The 20203-nt window shown below is 45.6% G+C and overlaps 1 protein-coding gene and 1 pseudogene across 6 annotated transcripts in view; one reads left to right on the top strand and one right to left on the bottom strand.

The window, feature by feature from the left end:
- The window catches only part of Slc23a2 (solute carrier family 23 member 2), a 107836-nt gene extending 90911 nt beyond the window's left edge, over positions 1-16925 (bottom strand). For 4 of the 6 annotated variants that reach the window (XR_009057708.1, XM_057780502.1, XM_057780505.1 and 1 more), the window contains exon 1: positions 16487-16567. The gene's annotated coding sequence lies outside the window, so the exon portion shown is untranslated. Of the gene's footprint in view, positions 1-16486; positions 16568-16716; positions 16745-16907 lie in introns of those variants that run through there. The other 2 variants (XM_057780508.1, XM_057780507.1) reach the window with 2 other exon arrangements.
- On the top strand, positions 6660-6941 carry LOC130880970 (translation machinery-associated protein 7-like; annotated as a pseudogene).
- Positions 16926-20203: the final 3278 nt, after the last annotated feature.

Raw genomic sequence — 20203 nt, 5'->3', positions numbered from 1 at the left:
AAGTACTGGGATTACAGGTGCAGCCATCTTTCCCAGCAAAAGTATTTTTTGAATATAGGGTAGAGAGATGTCTCAGTGGTTAAGAGCACTAGGGAAGGCCTGACACCCTCTTCTGGCCTCCACAAGAACTGCATATGTGTGATAAAACATGCGTACAGGAAAAATACCCATATACATAAAATTAAAAATTTAAAAAGTCTAAATAAAAGACAACAAACTGAAATCTATTGACCTTGTTTGGTTTTTGTTTGTTTTGTTGGTTTTTTTTTTTTGAAACAGGGTTTCTCTATAGCTTTGGTGCCTGTCCTGGAACTAGCTCTTGTAGACCTACAAAGACTCTACAAACTAGAGTTTGTAGATCAAACTCACAAAGATCCGCCTGCCTCTGCCTCCCGAATGCTGGGATTAAAGGCGTGCGCCACTGCCACCCAGCACCTTGTTATTTAAAAAAGTAAAGAAACTATGTTTGTTCTCTTCATGGAAAGAACAAGTCAACATTATAAAGGTACTTTAGGGAGTGGCTCAATGGTAGAACACTTACCTAGTATGTGCACAGTTCTGAGTTCAATACATAGCAACACACACACACACACACACACGTTGACAAGATTCTTCAAACTAACTTGTGTTTACATTTAAACTGTTTTGAAATTCTAAACTGAAAAACACTTGATTGCAAAAGCAAAAAAGGGAGGGAGGGAGGGAGGGAGGGAGGGAGGGAGGGAGGGAGGGAGGGAGGGAGGGAGGGAGGGAGGGAGGGAGGGAGAAAAACACTTGAGGCCAGGCATGGTGGTTTATGCCTTTAATCCCAGCGCTCAGAGACAGAGGTAGGAATATCTCTGAGTTTAAGGCCAGCCTGATCTACACAGTGAGTTTCAGAACAGCCAGGACTATAAAGAGAGACCCTGTTTCAAAAAGAAGAAACACAGACAGACAGACACTTGAGGCCAGGGATGTAGCTCAGTTGGAAATGTTTGCCTACAGTGCATGAAGTCCTCATTAAAAAGCATAAAAACCCGTGTATAGTGGTCCATGCCTGCAATGCCAGAGACTCAGATGTTAAAGGGCATCCTCAGTGATACAGGCCAACCAGGCTACATAAGACCCTTGCTCAAAAAAAAAAAAAAAAAAAAAAAAAAGGAAAAAAAGGTTAGGTAAACCGGTGAAGGCACTTGCCACCACACCTGATAACCTGATTTGATTCCAAGGACCCAAAAGTGAAGAGAACCGATTCCTTCAAGTTGTCTCCTACCGCTACACAAACAGCATGACAAGTGTGCATACACATGTAATAAAATCGATGTTTTAAATGTTTAGCGACAGAGGCAGCACAGAAGCAGTTAAGTAAAGAACAGAAAGAGGGATCAAATAGCACATCCCATGGCAGGTCCAAGGACTTAGAACCGTGGAAAGTTAGATGAAGTCATGAACGGTGATGGGAAAAACAAACTGGGGGCAGTAGGAGGGAGGTCCTTACTTCATACTGTACTCCAATACAAATATCTGATTAATTACAAACTTTAAAAACCAAGAGAAAGTAAGAGTGTATACTTATGAGATAATGGGTGTAAAGGAACTATAGAAAAGATTTTAAATCAAAATTAGAGTCTACAATTTTCGGACTTAAGGACAAAAATGCAAAGGCAATAGCCTTTTCTCATTCATTTCTCACGCAGAGTGGCTGAAACGAGCAAATGCAACACTAGGTGACTAGGAAGGGTAACACTGGATGCCGGGACTGGGAAAGACCAAGAGTAACACTGGATGCCGGGACTAGGAAGGACCAAGAGTAACACTGGATGCCGGGACTGGGAAGGACCAAGTGTAACACTGAGTGCCGGGACTGGGAAGGACCAAGAGTAACACTGGGTGCAGGGACTGGGAAGGACCAAGAGTAACACTGGGTGCCGGGACTAGGAAGGACTAAGAGTAACACTGGGTGCAGGGACTGGGAAGGACCAAGAGTAACACTGGGTGCCGGGACTGGGAAGGACCAAGAGTAACACTGGGTGCAGGGACTGGGAAGGACCAAGAGTAACACTGGATGCCGGGACTGGGAAGGACCAAGAGTAACACTGTGTGCAGGGACTGGGAAGGACCAAGTGTAACACTGGGTGCCGAGAGTAGGAAGGGAACAGAAAACAGTTCACAGTGGATTTTAGATAAAACAAGACTTGAAGAAAATGTTCTAGTCTTAGAGACTTGGACACTCATACTCCCCCACATCGCACATTTGTAGAATATTTGGTAAAACAGTATCATAAAAGTTAAAGAGCTCTTGATAAAAGAAATGTATGAGCTCTGGGATTCTGTCAGCACTCATGACACCCTCCATGAAGTAGGGTCGGCAACCCTTCCTTACAAAGGGCCAGACAGGAAATACTTGCAGGTTACATGGTCGACAGTAATGGTTCTCAACCTTCCTAATGCTGTGACCCTTTAATACAGTTCCTCATGTTGTGGTGATTCTCAACCATAAAGTAATTCTCATTGTTACTTTATAACTGTAATTTTGTTACTGTTATGAATTGTAATGCAAATATCTGATATGCAAGATGTCTGATATGCAACCCCCCAAAAGGGGTCTTGACCCACAGACTGAGAACCTCTGGTCTAGAGTAAGCATGCCCATGTTGGAACAAAACTTTGAAAACCAGCATCCACATCACCTAGGAACTTACTTGCTAGAAATGCACATTCCCAGGCCTTACCCTGATCTTCTGAATAAGACACCAAAGTGTGGAATCTACCACGTTAGACTGAAAAATGGTTGTGGTCAATCCCAGCCAGGAGATATACTTCTGGGGACAGCAAGGGATTTTGGCTAGCACTGCAGGAAAACAGCCAAATGAGGCTGAAACCCAACTCATATAGGATGTCTGAAACACTGCATTCACCGTCAAATGCATGAAGCAAGCTGTGCTTTCAAGTCCAAAGCAAGGTTAAGAGAGAGCTGTCACACACAAATGAAAAGTCAGATCGAACTGCTCAGTCAATTTTAATTAAGTCATTAAATCATATATCTATCTACTTGAGCAAAGAGAAGCCAGTTTAAAAAACAAACAAACAACAACAACAACAAACCTGAGTGATGAGGTAGGTAGAGGTGAGATGCCATGGATAATTCCTACACTAACAAAAGGAGTCCATAATTGGTATCTCTAACAGGCCTGCTACAGCCTCCTCCCAGCCCGTTCACCACGGAGTTTTAGAGAATGCATATCTACGCTCTTTACTTTCTTTCTTTCTAGTTGTTTGCTTGTTTGTTTTGTGTTTTGTTTTTCAAGACAGGGTTTCTCTGTATCCTGGCTTTCCTGAAACTCACTCTGTAGACCAGGCTAGCCTCGAACTCAGAGATCCATCCGCCTCTTCCTCCCAAGTGCTGGGACTAAAAGGTGTGCAGCACCACCTCCTAGCTGAGAATGTGCGTCATAAGTACATAAATAAGTCACCTACTCATCTTCTGGTGGCTTTTCACCAAGACGGTGTCAAAGGCCTTTTTGATTTCTGCCATCGCGCTTTTAGCTGCTCTCAACTGTACCAGTGTGTGCTTCCTCTCATGGTCCTCCTCACCTTTCCCCTTTGCTCACCATCATCTCTCCATAAGTGCTGTCCACACTTCCAGTCAGACCCATCAATCTCAAGTCCCTGACAGGCATCCCAGACCAAAAAGACACAGCAGGATGATAGTCTAATTTGAGTTTGGCAACAGGCTCAAGAGACTCTGCTACTCACTGGCACTGTGACCATGAACAAGCAGCTGAAACCTCCAAACCTCAGCACTCCCCACAGTACAGTGGGCACAGTTAACCCCACAGGACTAAATTACAGCAATGCCACAATGAATGCTGGGCACAGCACCCAGTACACAAGAGCTACTGGCTTCTCCACTCTCTTCACACCACCAGGAACAAGATCTGGAAGTGGAGTTCTATCAAGTGCCCAGAGTTTTAAGGGTCATCTCAGAATTCACCATCAGTAGTTACCCTAGAGATACGGATCAAACACAGAACAGAATTACCCTGTTGGTGGTCACACTAGCAATGCTGACCTCAAGTGCCCAGCATATCACCTATACCTATCAGCACAAACACCATTCCACTGGCCACTTCGTGGGCTAGCTGTCTCACCCTTCTAGGGTCCCTGTTATTGCTTAGACAGGTTCTGACACCTTAGTTAGCTGTGTTCACTTTCAACTGCAAAAATGGGAGAACTCAGTTAAGATACACACACATACTTTAAAAAAAGGGGGGGGCAGGCTAGGGAGATAGTAGCTGCTAAGGTGAATTCCTGCGGCTGGGTGGCCAGTCAACCTAACCTACCAGGCCAGTTCCAGGCCAGTGAAAGACCTTGTCTCAGTACATAACAAATAGTATCTGGAGAAGTGGAAACGTAGTTAAAAACATGGGCTGCTCTTCCAGAAGACTAAGGTTCAATTCTCGGCACTCATGTGGCTCCTAACCCCCAGCTCCAAAGGCAGATATGTCTCTAAGAACATAAGTGGTCAGCGCACCTTGAGAGGTTAACACTGGCTGAACACAGTGCCTAACACCCTCAACCTCAGGAAATAAACACACCAGGTTACCACTTCTGTTCCACCTCCAGCAGTCAAAACATACTTTCTGGGAAGATGGTTCAGTGGTTAAGAGAACCTATCCCCTGAACCCACATGGCAGCTCTCAATCACCTGCAACTCCAGTCCCAGGGGATCTGATGCCCTCTTCTGGCCTCCAAGAACACTGCATGCATAGATATACATGCAGGCAAAAGACCTAGCCACACAAAACAAAAATATGACCTCGAAAATTAATAATACAAATACTCAAATAAATGTGAGCAGTACCTGAGGAACAATATCAAGGTTGTTTGTTAATCCATACATGTGCATAGACAAACAGACATTTGTGCAGGGGCAAACACACACACAAAGAGGAAATGATCAGCTACCTGGGAAAGGGTATCACCTGGTACTTAATGAGATGCCCTGGACAACTAGACGGGTGTCTAGATATCAGACGCCTTAGAGGAACTCACAAGTGAAGAAAGCTTTCCTAGCCGGGCACAAGACTCCTCTCCTTCGTGGAGTTAACTCCCAGGAAGGCTGGAGACTGCCTACACTGAGAGAGAGAATTAAGGGTACTAAGAAGATACCAGGAAGATTTACATTTCCAGACAGGAGGAAATTCCATCACCCTCATTTCCGGACTTGGGTTGACAGGTTGGCACCACAACTTCGCTCACCCTGAATTTGCCCCTCGGGCATCTCAGCTGCAGCCACTTTCTGTCCAAGCGTCAGGCCTGAAGCCTCTCTGTCTGTCTTCCTCCTCTCCTTGCTCCTTTACTCCTCCTGTGTCTCTAACCCTACTCTTCATTCTCATTGTCTCCCCACAGTAAATCACTCTGGTTTGACCTCCCCAACCTGAGACCTGTCCTATCCGCACCCATTCTCAAACAGCGACGGCTAGACTAAGTGTCCTCGCTATAAGTAGGACCAGAGCTAGGGGTGCAGTTCTGTAGCAGAACACACGCTAACACGACAGAGCCACGAGTTCAATACCCAGAATGAAAATTAAAAAGACAAAGCTATCCGACTCTTCTATGGAGTAAACGGTTTCAGCCTCTCAACCAAGCCTATATACTTATCAGAAAATGGCTGGCATGAAACTCAGTTGTACAGCATGCACAAAGCCCTGGGTTCAAGTCTTAGCACTGGAGTGGGGAAGGAGAGAGAAAAAACACTGAGAAAAGGGCGTGTGAGTGAGCACTCAACGAGAAAGTGGCTGCCTGTGAGCCAGAACCTTGACTCTGGACTTCCGAGGCTCCAGAACTGTGAGGAATAAATGACAGAGGCATTTTGTGACAGCAGTTTGAGTCCCCCTGGCCTTTCTGCTCCCATGCCCACACCACCAGATTCCACAGGCCTTCTAAGAGTCTTTGGAAATCCTATTTTCTGCTCCCACACTAGAGAGTGCCACACTCAGAAATCCAAGTGCCTCACAACTCTCCATTTGGAAAGGAAACTCTCCCTGCATAAAAAACTTCCCAGCTGACCATAAGAATACTGCCCTAAAAAGAGTAGTCACTCAACAATGTTTAAAGTGTTGTAAACGCCAGAAAGGCCAGGCCGGGTGATCAGGTAAAGGGAAATTTATGCAAGAGTTCTGTAAGCCCAGGGTTTTGAGGCCAGTCTGGGCAACACAGCAAGATTCAGTGTCAAGATAAATAATGAAAGGTACAAGCTGAAAGCAGAGCTTAATATGAAACAGTCAACAACCTAGAACCTGTGACAAGATAGAAACAGCAAAGCCGCCGGGCGATGGTGGCGCACGCCTTTAATCCCAGCACTCGGGAGGCAGAGGCAGGCGGATCTCTGTGAGTTCGAGACCAGCCTGGTCTACAAGAGCTAGTTCCAGGACAGGCTCCAAAGCTACAGAGAAACCCTGTCTCAAAAAGAAAAAAAAAAGAAAGAAAGAAAAAGAAACAGCAAAGCCAGGAGGAAGATGGGAATCCCAGAGAGTGCACAAAGGGCTCCTTTAAACCCAGAGGAAGTAATGCAGGCTTAACCAGGAGCAAGAATGATAGACTGAAATAATACAAAGACACCCCCGCCCCCAACACACCTTCTGAGCAGAGAACTGGAGGAGCAGCAGGGTAAAAGCATGAATGAGGAACCAGACTCTGGAAGTAAAGCCTGTAAACAGGTTGAGGGAAGGCTTAAAAAGCCTGAGAGTGGCGAAAGGGCTATCTGTAGGTACCACACGGGTCACAAATACGGCAAAAAGAAACCCCTGAAATAGCTCAAGAAGCAGGCCAAGGAGGACAGGGAAGATGAGGTTTTAAGCAGAAACAGAGGAGCAGAAGAAACTCGAGGAGCTGATACCAAGGCTGCAGGAAAGGGACCCCTGGCCACAGGTGGAATTAAAAAATCTGGCAAAAAATAAGCTGTTCCTCTTATCTGAGATGACGGTGACCCTCTTCTATTTCTATTTAAACATCCAGATTCGCAATTTTACCAAAAGCAATCTATAGATTCAATGCAATCCCCACATCAAAATCCCATCAAAATTCTTCACAGACCTTGAGAAGACAATAATCAACTTTATATGGAAAAACAAAAAACCCAGGATGGCCAAAACAATCTTATACAATAAAGAATCGTCTGGAGGCATTACCATCCCTGACTTCAAACTCTATTACAGAGCTACAGTATTGAAAACAGCTTGGTATTGGCATAAAAACAGAGAAGTCGACCAATGGAATCGAATAGAAGACCCGGACTTTAACCCACAAACCTATGAACACCTGATTTTCGATAAAGGAGCTAAAAGTATACAATGGAAGAAAGAGAGCATCTTCAACAAATTGTGGCATAACTGGATGTCAATCTGCAGAAGAATGAAAATAGATCCATATCTATCACCATGCACAAAACTCAAGTCCAAATGGATTAAAGACCTCAATATCAGTCCGAACACACTGAACCTGACAGAAGAGAAAGTGGGAAGTACTCTACAACACATGGGTACAGGAGACCAATTCCTACGTATAACCCCAGCAGCACAGACATTAAGGGCAACATTGAATACATGGGACCTCCTGAAACTGAGAAGCTTCTGTAAAGCAAAGGACACTGTCACTAAGACAAAAAGGCAACCCACTGACTGGGAGAAGATCTTCACCAACCCTGCAACTGACAAAGGTCTGATCTCCAAAATATATAAAGAACTCAAGAAACTAGACTGTAAAATGCTAATCAACCCAATTATAAAATGGGGGGCACTGAGCTGAACAGAGAATTCTCAACAGAAGAAGTTCAAATGGCCAAAAGACACTTAAGGTCATGCTCAACTTCCTTAGCGATCAGGGAAATGCAAATCAAGACAACTTTAAGATACCATCTTACACCTGTCAGAATGGCTAAAATCAAAAACACCAATGATAGCCTTTGCTGGAGAGGTTGTGGAGTAAGAGGTACACTCATCCATTGCTGGTGGGAATGCAAACTTGTGCAAACACTTTGGAAAGCAGTGTGGCGGTTTCTCAGGAAATTCAGGATCAACCTACCCCTGGACCCAGCAATACCATTCTTGGGAATATACCCAAGAGATGCCCTATCATACAACAAAAGTATATGCTCAACTATGTTCATAACAGCATTGTTTGTAATAGCCAGAACCTGGAAACAACCTAGATGTCCTTCAATGGAAGAATGGATGAAGAAAGTGTAAAATATATACATATTAGAGTACTACTCAGCAGTAAAAAACAATGACTTCTTGAATTTTGCATGCAAATGAACGGAAATAGAAAACACTATCCTGAGTGAGGTAAGCCAGACCCAAAAAGAGAAACATGGGATGTACTCACTCATAATTGGTTTCTAGCCATAAATAAAGGACACTGAGCCTATAATTTGTGATCCTAGAGAAGCTAAAGAAGGTGAACCCAAAGAAAAACATATAGTTATCCTCCTGGATATTAACCTTCATCAGGCGATGAAAGGAGACAGAGACAGACACCCACATTGGAGCACCGGGCTGAAATCCCAAGGTCCAAATGAGGAGCAGAAGGAGAGAGAGCACGAGCAAGGAACTCAGGACCGCAAGGGGTGCACCCACACATTGAGACAATGGAGATGTTCTATCGGGAACTCACCAAGGCCAGCTGGACTGGGTCTGAAAAAGCATGGGATAAAACCGGACTCGCTGAACATAGAGGACAATGAGGGCTGCTGAGAAGTCAAGAACAATGGCACTGGGTTTTGATCCTACTGCACGTATTGGCTTTGTGGGAGCCTAGGCTGTTTGGATGCTCACCTTACTAGACCTGGAAGGAGGGAGGCAGAGGCAGGTGGATCTCTGTGAGTTCGAGACCAGCCTGGTCTACAAGAGCTAGTTCCAGGACAGGCTCCAAAGCCACAGAGAAACCCTGTCTCGAAAAACCAAAAAAAAAAAAAAAAAAAAAAAAAAAAAAAGACCTGGAAGGAGGTGGGAGGTCTTTGGACTTCCCACAGGGCAGGGAACCCTGACTGCTCTTCGGGCTGCTGAGGGAGGGGGAGGGAAATGGGAGGCGGTGGCAGGGAGGAGGCAGAAATCTTTAATAAATAAATAAATAAATAAATTTTAAAAAAATTAAAAATAAAAAAAAAAATCCAGATTCCCTGAGATAACATCTTTGCCACTTACAGCTAGAATAAAGTGTTATCTTGGAGCCTGTTAAACATCTAGATTCCCTACTATAACATCCTTGCCACCTTTAGTTAGAATGAAGTATTATCTGTTGTACATTATAATAAACTTTTGTAAAATAATAATAATAATAGATAAATAAAATAATTAATACAAAAGCATGAGAGTAAAAGAAATGAGGTTTTTTCAAAGCTTACATTTAGCCGGGCGGTGGTGGCGCACGCCTTTAATCCCAGCACTTGGGAGGCAGAGGCAGGCGGATCTCTGTGAGTTCGAGACCAGCCTGGTCTACAAGAGCTAGTTCCAGGACAGGCTCCAAAACCACAGAGAAACCCTGTCTCGAAAAACCAAAAAAAAAAAAAAAAAAAAAAAAAGCTTACATTTATAGGTTGAAAGTGCCATATAAAGATAAATTACTGGTGATGGCTTCATTCTCTGAACCAAAACCAGTGGGATCGAGTCCAGAACCCCAGCTGGAGCCCAGGGTTCCTTAGGAACACTGAAGAGCACAACAGCCGACATGGTACTTCCCATAACCAGCAAACAAAACGTTAGACCTCGAGTGCAAACACCTTGGTTTAATTCAAGGATGGTTTGTTCAGTCGCAGGTGGCACCTAACTAATGGAAGAATGGGTGAACGGATGGGGCAGGCTACACTAGCTTACCCTTCGGACAAAAAGCTTACTTCTAAACTACGAAGTCTACTAGATTGCTATACAAATGAGGCAGGTAGTATGGCACAAAAACTACCTGACCGTCCACAATGCTCCAATCAAACATTTCTTTTTTATTTTGAGATTATAATTACATTTCTCCTTTCCCTTTCCTTCCTCCAGACCCTCCCATATAGACGTATGTATATGCTCCTACCTATAACCTATTCAGTTACTTGTATGTTTTCAGGACTGACAATTTGGCACTGGACAACTGATGTGGGATTCCCCTCTGTATGCTGTAAATATCATTGGTTCATAAAGTCTTGAGCCCGTGATAGGGCAGAACTTAGGTAGTTGGGGAAAACTAAGCTGGGAGAAAGGAGGCAGAGTCAGGGAGAAGCCATGTGGCCCCACCAGAGATAGACGCCAGTTGGAATCTTGCGAGGCAATAGACAGATTACTAGAAATGGGTTAAATTAAGATGTAAGAGTTAGCCAATAAGAAGGTAGAGCTAATGGCCAAGCAGTATTTTAAATAATATAGCTTCTGTGTGGTTATTTTGGTTCTGGGCAGCCGGGACGAACAAGCGGCCTCCTACAAATTGGTGCCCACGTGGCCAACTAAAATTCACTTAAAACCTGAGAAAGTTTAAATAGGAATTCTAGAAACACAAAAATACAGAGCTTAACACAGCTTCTTGCTATTTGCTGGCGGCATGCCGCAGCTCCTTTAAAAGAGCTTTTCTTGATTCAGTGGTAGCAGAAAAAAAAAGTCATGCCACTTTAAACTTATCGGCTTTCTGGGTTGTGCTGCCAGAGTTCTAGAAAGAACTCTGACTCTTTCTAGAGGTCCGGCTATGGAGCACTTGAATGGAGTTTGTGGGCCTGGGTGCTTGTATGCCTACTTGGGAAAGTAGCTGAGACCATGCCCACAGCTCAGGGCCCCCCCACCTGGGCAGGAGGCAGGACCAGGATTGCTAGGAGTGCACAGGCAGGAGAGCATGGAGGATTCCTGCCACCATACACAGAGGTGTTTCCAGGCTGCGCAATGCTCTGTATGGCAGATTTAGCTATTACTCAGATAAAAAGGGTTTATGTGCTACATGCTTAAAGTGCTAAGTGTGGCTCCTACCTGGAGATCCCAGAGCTGGCAGTAATGGTACCTCCACCATTCTGAAAGTGGAGAGAGGCAGAGACAGCATCCAGAGCCACTGCAACCGAGCTGCTTACCATTTTAAAAGCTCTTCAAGACAGTTAAGAATTACAGGGGGCTGGAGAGATGGCTCAGTGGTTAAGAGCATTGCCTGCTCTTCCAAAGGTCCTGAGTTCAATTCCCAGCAACCACATGGTGGCTCACAACCATCTGTAATGAGGTCTGGTGCCCTCTTCTGGCCTGCAGACATACACACAGACAGAATATTGTATACATAATAAATAAATAAATATTTAAAAAAAAAAAAAAGAATTACAGATACACAATAGGAAAGATTCAGACATAAAAGACCTCTAAATGAGTCACAGTGTTGGATAAATGTACACAGGCTTGGGAGAGAGAAAAAAAAGAGTATAGAGAGTTGGAAAAGAAGTAAATGGTTTAAAAAAACAAAGTTTTTTTTTTTTTTTAAAGATTTATTATTTATTATGTATACAACTTTCTGCCTCCATTTATACCCACATGCCAGAGGAGGGTGCCAGATCTCTTTACAGATGGTTTGGAGCCACCATGTGGTTGCTGGGAATTGAACTCAGGACCTCTGGAAGAGCAGACAGTGCTCTTAACCACTGAGCCATCTCTCCAGCCCCATTTTTAAAGAGACAGAGTACAGTCAGTCATAGATTAAATAAATAAATAAATAATAAGCCACTAAAGATGGAAAATACACAGAGTCTGGATTATATATATTATTGTGTTGTCTTTAAATTTTTTTGACGGTGAAGGAGCTAAGTCACCAACATATATTTTAAAGGTATCTTGATTTCAAAATTTGAGTCTAAGGATATGTTGCTTTGGAAAAGAGGTTCTTCTTTTGTTTCCACAGAGGATGAGAACCTGTGGAATCCTCCCAAACTAATGTGGTTTGATGGACCAAGACCCCCTGAAAGGTTGCCATGAACACCCCAAAAAATTACTTCACCCAACTGCTGAGATAAACCTAGCACACAGGATACACCATGAAAGATCTGATTAACAGCACCCACAATCAGCAGGAAGTAGTCCAGAGAACTATGCCCATATTCCCAAATATTGTTTACAAATGTTTCTTTACATTTAAAGGGGGATATGTTATGGAGATTTTCATTGGTATGGATCTTGGTTTATTGATACAAATTTAAGGTCAATTTAGTTATATGTATATTTCTGCTCCTGATTAAGGCACTGTATTTGTGCAACTCATTTAAAAATGGAATGTATAATTTAAAAATTTAGGTTTTAATAATCATCTATAATAGTCAAGTTTGTAGTCATGTTAGATTTTCTAGATGTACAGAGATGTATTTCAGATGGATAGGGATTCTTCAAATCTTTCAAAGACTACAGAATATGGCATTTAAAATGTTTTAATAACTTAGGACTTTTCATGACAATGAGACACATCTGTTCCTGGCAGCACCAATCTACTTCAAGAGGAAGATGGACATCAAAGAGGCTCCTTATGGAGTTGTTTAGCCATTTGGGAAAAAAAAAACTGCTCTTGCCTGGACTGCTTGATGAACTGGACATGCAGTACCTGCAAAGAAATGACTGCTGAACTTAACTAAAGGTGAGACCATCCTTTGGGGTTCCTGCTTCATCAAAGAGTCTGCTAGACATTCTGCAGCACAGAGAAGAAAGTGATTGACAACCTGCCAATATAGGCGAAGCTGTCTTTAAAATTTCCTGCTTCATGGAAAAGTCTGCTGGATACTATGGGCCTGTAGGCTAAAGATGAATGCCCCAATGGTACAGAAGAACTTTGGGTGACTGTCCAGGAAGCAAGATGTCTCTGTCAATTCTAGAGTTCTGGAAGTTACTTACAATGTATTTCCTGTTACTTAGGTGATATCATATCCTTCTGGAGTCTTTGATGGAGCTGAAGAATTTATAGTTATAATTATAGTTTTCCTTAGTTATGATAAAAGATAAAGAGATAAGTAGATATAAATATTGTAACTGTAATTCTTGGTTGATAACTGTTTTGTTGTATGTAATTTTACTATGCTAAAGTTAAAATCTTCCTTTTTATTTAAACAGAAAGGGGGAGGTGATGTGGGATTCCCCTCTGTATGCTGTGAATATCATTGGCTAATAAAGAAACTGTCCTGAGCCCGTGATAGGGCAGAACTTAGGTAGTTGGGGAAAACTAAACTAAATGCTGGGAGAAAGGAGGCAGAGTCAGGGAGAAGCAATGTAGCCCTGCCAGAGACAGACACCGGTTGGAATCTTGCTGGTAAGCCACAGCCTCATGGCGATAGACAAATTACTAGAAATGGGTTAAATTAAGATGTAAGAGTTAGGGCTGGAGAAATGGCTCAGTAGTTAAGAGCACTGACTGTTCTTCCAGAGGTCCTGAGTTCAATTCCCAGCAACCACATGGTGGCTCACAGCCATCTATAATGAGACCCAGCGCCCCCTTCTGGCATTCAGGCACACATGGAAGGAATGTTGTACACATAATAAATAAATCTTTAAAAAAAAAAAAAAGATGTAAGAGTTAGCAATAAGAAGTTAGAGCTAAGGCCGGGCGTTGGTGGCGCAAGCCTTGAATCCCAGCACTCGGGAGGCAGAGGCAGGCGGATCTCTGTGAGTTCGAGGCCAGCCTGATCTACAAAGGGAGTTTCAGGACAGGTTCCAAAGCTATAGAGAAACCCTGTCTCGAAAAAAGAAGTTAGAGCTAATGGGCCAAGTGATGTTTCAGATAATATAGTTTCTGTGTGGTTATTTTTGTGCTGGTGACCAGAACGAACAAGCTGCCTCCTCCTACAGACAACCAGTTGGTATGCTCTTGCCTAGGGCACCTCTCCTGCTCCCAGCTTTCCTCAGGTGCCTAGAGTTCTATACACAGGGTTGAGGTCCACCAGCGTCATCCTTCAGTTCACATTTGGACAGTCACGTTGGGTCAAGGACTCTTTTTACTGTGAGTTTGTGGTTTCCTGGAGTGTGCGCCTGTCCACGTGTGTGCAGTGCTCACAAGACAGGCCAAAGGAGGGCATTACATCCCCTGGGACTGGCGTTAAAAGGTGATGGTGAGACACCATGTGGGTGCTGGGAATTAAGCCCAGACCCTGTAAAAAAGCAGCCAGTACTCTTAACTGCTGAGCCATCTCTCCAGTCCTCTAGGCAAGTACTTCCATTAAGATTTTTTTTTTTAACTTTCTTGCTGGACATAGTGGAAATTACCTTTAGTCCCAAGCCCTGGAATGTGGCAGCTCTGTATGGCTTCAAGGCAGCCAAGGGTACACAGCCAGACCTTGTCTCAAAATAAATAAATAAATACTTTGTGTTGTCTTACAAGGCTAAGTCTTGCCCTTCAACTCTTACTGGCTTGGAACTTGTGAGCTTCCCACCTCTACCAGCTGGACTGAGTGGCTAAAATTATACATTTACATCACCACACCCAGCTTAATCGTTTTTTAGTAGAGGTTTAATCTCAGGGTAATGTGCCACTCAGAAAACTAAATACCAGGCAGCTATCTGGAACAAGGGGGAAGAGGCACAACTTTAATCCAGGGCTTAGGAGCTCATGGTGAGTCTGAGGCCAGCCTGGAACAAGTTCAGGTCAGCCAGGAAAAAAGAAAAGAAACAAAAAACCTGCCACTATAGAAAGCCCCTCAAACACCTTCTTTCTTTCTTTCTTTCTTTCTTTCTTTCTTTCTTTCTTTCTTTCTTTATTTCTTTCTTATTTGGTTGGTTGGTTGGTTGGTTGGTTGGTTGGTTGGTTTTTTGAGGCAGGGTTTCCCGTGAGCCCTGGCTGTCCTGAAGTTGCTCTGTAGACAAGCTGGCCCTGAAATAAGAGACACACCAGCCTCGGCCTCCACCACCCCTGGGGGGGGGGCCACCTACCCTCCCACAAAAATTACTTTCCACAATAAGACAACTGGGGTGGAGCCGGGCGGTGGTGGCCCACGCCTTTAATCCCAGCACTCAGGAGGCAGAGGCAGGTGGATCTCTGTGAGTTCAAGGCCAACCTGGTCTACAAGAGCTAGTTCCAGGACAGGCTCCAGAACTGAGAAACCCTGTCTCGAAAAACCAAAAAAAAAAAAAAAAAAAAAAAAAAAAAAAGACAACTGGGGTGGAAATGCCCAGGTATACAGAGAAAGAATCAGTTAACAGTAGGTAAAGGACATTGTCTAGAAAGCAGCTAGTTACCTCCTACCTCAATGTCTGGCTGGGAATACTGAGTGTCTCCTTTGAACTACCAGACGCGTCCTGAGCACGCAGACACGGTGCACGGCCTCGAGCGCCCAAAGCAATTAGCTTTTGGTGTAGTTCTACAGTCCATAATGACCCTGATAAGGTCAAGTATAACCCAGTACAGAATCCTGAACTTCTAAGAGGAAAAGGCCTCTCGTAAACTTCACCTGAGTCAAACGCCTTAAAGGAACAGGCCAGCAGAGTCCCGTACTAAGATGAAAGGCAGATGCGGATAACACGTTCGGAACATGTGAGGCCTGAGCCCAATCAACAGCGCTCACACACAAAACACAGAAAGGTTTTAGTCACCTTGGGTCTAGCTCACTAGAGTAAAGAGGAAACTGCCTGGGGGAAGCCACAAGGCCGGTTAATGACAGCTCAAACCAGGCTGTCTCAGGACTCAGATCCCAGATCCTCACACATCCCCTGGCCGCCTCCTTTCAGAAGACCCAAACGTCAGAAGGGATAGCATCCTCCCCGTCCCGTTTCCCAGCGCCGCGAAAACTAGACTAACAGCCACTGCAAATGCCCCATCCCCAGGAAGCTCCCCAAAGGTAACTTTCTTCCCCCGCCCCTGCACTTGCCCTCACTTACCCTTTGCGCTGACAATCAGGAGTTTCCCACCAGCCCCGATTAAAGCCCCTCACCCTGAAAGAAGGCCGAGTTCCTATAGGCTACCCAGCTAATGGGACATCTCCAGCCAAACGGTAGAGACAATTCTTCACCTTCGAATTATCACACTCCAATGTCAATTTCTCTGTCAAGAGTGGCGGCAGCAGGGCGACCCGGGACCCCCGGGGGCAGGCCAGCGGGAAAGGTCGCAAGGTCGGAGCAGCGGCATCTAAAATTACTCCGTGTCGCCTCCGCAAAGAGGGTAGGAAGCCAGCCTGGAAAGCGCACCACCATCCCCCGCCCCTCGGACTGACCCTGAATCCCCGGGCGCCGGGATGCGGGGCGCACCACCTGGGGAGGGGCGCACAGCGAGCCCCGCAGCGCCCCGCGTCCATGGCGGCCGTCCCGGGGACACCCGGCTGGGCAGCAGTGAGCGCCCGGGACGCACGGTCTGACGCGGCAGCCGGGGCCACCGGGCCGCGCGAGCCGGCGTGGGGGCGCAGGCCGCGCCGCGGGTGGGTGACAGCGCGCGGGGGCCGCGCGGGCCGGCCTCGTGGGCGCGGCGGGCAGCCGGGGCCGCCGGCAGGTGCGGCCGCTGGCCCGGCGTGGGGCGTGGGGCGCGGCGGCCCCGCTCTCACCTGCCTGCAGCTCGCGGAGCTCGCGTCCCGCCGATCGCACCGCTCGCGCCGCAGTGCCTGCCGCGGCCTCGGGTCCCCGCGGCAGCCGCCTGCAAAATGGCGCCGCGGAGGGGCGGGCCGGGGGCGGGAGCGGCGCAGCCGCCGGCCCCGCGCGCCGGCCCCTCCCCGCCCGACCCCCGGCTCCGCCCGCGCGCCCCGGGGCGCTTAGCCGCAGACCCTTCCCCACACACCTGCTCGGGGCCGGCCTGGGAGACTCGACGCCCGCCCGGCCTCTCCTCCGGAGCCTCCTTTTAACCCTGCAGGACCCCGAGCCCTGCGGTAGCCGCGGGGTGACGGGGAGCGGGTGGCAGTGCACCCGGCCCAGTGGGTAACGCGCTTTAAAGCAATTTCGCGGCTTATCCAATTGGGGTTCGGAACTCACTGGGGAAGAGATCCTCCTTGTTCGTGCTGACGCGGGAGAAGACACCCGGCTCGATTTCTCCTGGGCGTGTGTTCTGATCGAGCGAGTTTGGGGGGGCGGGGGCAACCTGTGATTCTGTATTTCTTAAATGCCCCCAGGGGATGCCTGCTGGATGGGCGCTTAGGCTGTCGAGTCGGGAGGCCATGTTTCAATAAACTCATAACGCTTAGACCGGGCAGTCTTGCCCAGAGGGCCATTAAGACTCACCAGCTGGGTACCACCCCCAGAGGTGATGAAACAGGGGATTTTAAGTGTGGCTTCAGAATTTGCATCTCCAGTAAGTTTCCAGGTGATGCTGCGGGCGGTGGTTTAAGATACTAACTTGTGAGGCACTGCAGAAACCACGTCCTTACCTCCACCATAGAAAATAAAAATAAATAAATAAATAACCCTAATAATTAGCTCTTCCATCTTCCATCTTGAAACAACTGTCTTGGTTGTTTTACTAACCGAGTAATTCCTCACATCTCCAAGCAACCCCTGAGAGCCGCAAAGAATGGTGCACCGCGTCTGACCTCACCTGACAAAAACGGACTTTACTACTGAATTATTCATGTTTGACAGTCTTGAGGACTGGCAGCACACTCATCAATAGGGGCATACCATAACCAGTAAGGACTGGCATTTTCTAAAGTAGGCGACTGCGCCCGAGCCGAATCTTTGAGGATCGATATGTAATTCTCTAAATCACCTCACACTAAAATAAAATCAGTGAGGCTTGGTGGTGCACACCTTTAATCCCAGCATTTTGCAGGTGGAGGTAGGAAGAATATGAATTTGAAGTCCGCCTGGGCTACTTAGTGAGACCCCTGGCTCAAAAAACTGAAAAGCAAAAGTTGAATTGTAAAATCCAATATACCCTGGAAGACAAGGTGAGTGCTTCATCTTCACCGAAGGTGGAGAAAGGAAGAGATGATTCGGTGACCTGCATCACAGAAACACACAGGTACTATCTCACAAACAACTCCTTCTATACCAGAGTTTCCAGACACTTTTTAAAAAATAACATTGTGTACTCTGCTCAGCAAACAGCGTGGAACCTTCTGAAATAGAGGGGCTGAAATCAAGATCCCCTGATCCTTTCAGTTTATTCCTTTTCTGGTCTTTATTTCATTAATGTTTTTTATTTTTCCATTTTTCATTGTCTCCCTCTCCCTCCCTTTCTATTTACACTTTTACCTGTATCCTAAAACACCGCCTCACTTCCAGGGTCCCCAGCTCCCAATCTTCCGGCCTCTCCTCCTCCCCCACCCTCAACACTCAGCAAGCTCTATAAAGCGCCAGCAGTCTCCCGCTTTCCCCGACGTCATCTGTGACCTTCTAAGTACCAAATCCTTTCCCCTGTTTACAGTTCTTTTCTTCTTCCCTGGCTCAGTAACATTCCTTTGACCAGCCCCTCCAGGAAACGCTTTTATGTGATAAAGCCACTCAGTCTTTCCCACTGTCCCATACGTCCCCTCCACCCAAGTTAGTGATGGAAGGATTGCTCAGGCTTGGGGCTCCAGAGATGCTGATTACCTTGATGCCCCCCCCTTTTTTTGTTTTTGTTTTTTTGTTTTTCGAGACAGGGTTTCTTTGTGGTTTTGGAGCCTGTCCTGGAACTAGCTCTTGTAGACCAGGCTGGTCTTGAACTCACAGAGATCAACCTGCCTCTGCCTCCCAAGTGCTGGGATTAAAGGCGTGCGCCACCACCACCCGGCTCCTTGATAAAAATACCCAATCTTTCCCCCTCCTCTCTCCTCACGGTTCTCTTCTTCCCTTGCCTCTCTTTCCAGGCCAGTCATCTCACAAGTTCTAGACACACAGTTCTGACGTGTCACCAGACAACTTCCCAGATGTCCTCCAGAAACTATAAATATACTGTTTGGGCCCACAGAGTCTGCATCTACAGCATCAAAATTCCCAAGTAGTGGAGTGATTCCCAACTGGATAGCATCAGGATGATAAAGGGTAGACTTTTCCCTTCGTCACCCCCTACACACTACACGTTATTTACACGGTATTTGCATTATATTGGAATTACAAATAGTCTACCAAGGTTTCTGTAGGCTACACAAAAACAGCGTGACATTATATATAAAACCAGTCAGCCCCCTGTGTTCAGAGGACGGTGGCCCATCTCTACTATCAGACTCATCGAATATGGTTTCTATCTGGGTTCTCATTTTGCCAAAAAAAAAAAAACTGGCGTTATCTTTGACTCTGTGTCCAGACACCTGCAATCACTGAGGGAGGTGTTTTATGACAGCAGAGACACAGAGTCTCACTTGTTCTCCACTCTCCAACCTCATGACTTAAAAATTGCCTTCTGCCAGGTGCTGGTGGCCAATGCCTTTAATCCTAGCCAGCATTTAGGTGGCAGAGGCTGGCAGATCTGACTTCAAGGTCAAGATGGTCAATAGAGCAAGTTCCAGGACAGCCAGGGCAACATAGAGAGGAAAACCTTGTCTCAAAAAAAAAAAAAAAAAAAGAGGTGGCCCCTAAAACCATCTTTGTTATCATCTCAAAACACAGCTGACCATTTGACATCCCTTCTGAGAATCCTTCGGGGCCCCTTAGTCTAAATAATGACCCAGCAAAAAGAAAGAGAATCTAAACTCTTCTCGGACATAACATTCAAGACCCTTGACCCCTTGACTTTCTAATCTCATGCTTTTCTTTTGTAGAAAAAGCACTACATTTCCTGCTGGCTGACTGGAGTTGCTGTCAAGGGCCACCCTGACTTCAGCCTTTCCTGGCTCTAATCATTAATTCAAAAATGACCCGAGCATTTTCCTTTCACGTCTCTTCTCTTCTATTTTCCTTTCTTATCCCAGGAATTACAAACAAGAAACTGTGCCCAAACTCATTAACTTCTCTAAACTCAAATCTACAGAATCTGTCAAGAATGCTTTATGTTCTGGTTAATTTGATTGAAATTCCCCTCATACACAGGCTATGGTTTTTTTGAGCAATGACTGTAGCTTGCGGCTAGTCCATCTTCATACAAACTTTTCAATATTATTTCTAAGATTTCTCTGGAGTTTATATAAAACAAACTTTTTCTGGAAAAGGTCAAAAAGTAAAATGTTTTGTATTTTATGCATCAAGGGACAAAAGCAAATTTCCATGCTTTTTGGCTTTGTTTTTTAATGGAATTCAAAATACAATAAGAATAATTAAGTCTAGTAAGTATATTCTTCTCCTCCGGGGAGGTAAGGTGTGGAACCCAGGTCCATGCGCATGCCGGGCAAGTGATGTACCACTGAAATACAGCC

This window comes from Chionomys nivalis, chromosome 9 (assembly GCF_950005125.1).
Source record: "Chionomys nivalis chromosome 9, mChiNiv1.1, whole genome shotgun sequence".
Classification (NCBI taxonomy): domain Eukaryota; kingdom Metazoa; phylum Chordata; class Mammalia; order Rodentia; family Cricetidae; genus Chionomys; species Chionomys nivalis.
The sequence above is the reverse complement of the archived record's forward strand: the minus strand, read 5'-3'. Positions and strand labels throughout refer to the sequence as shown.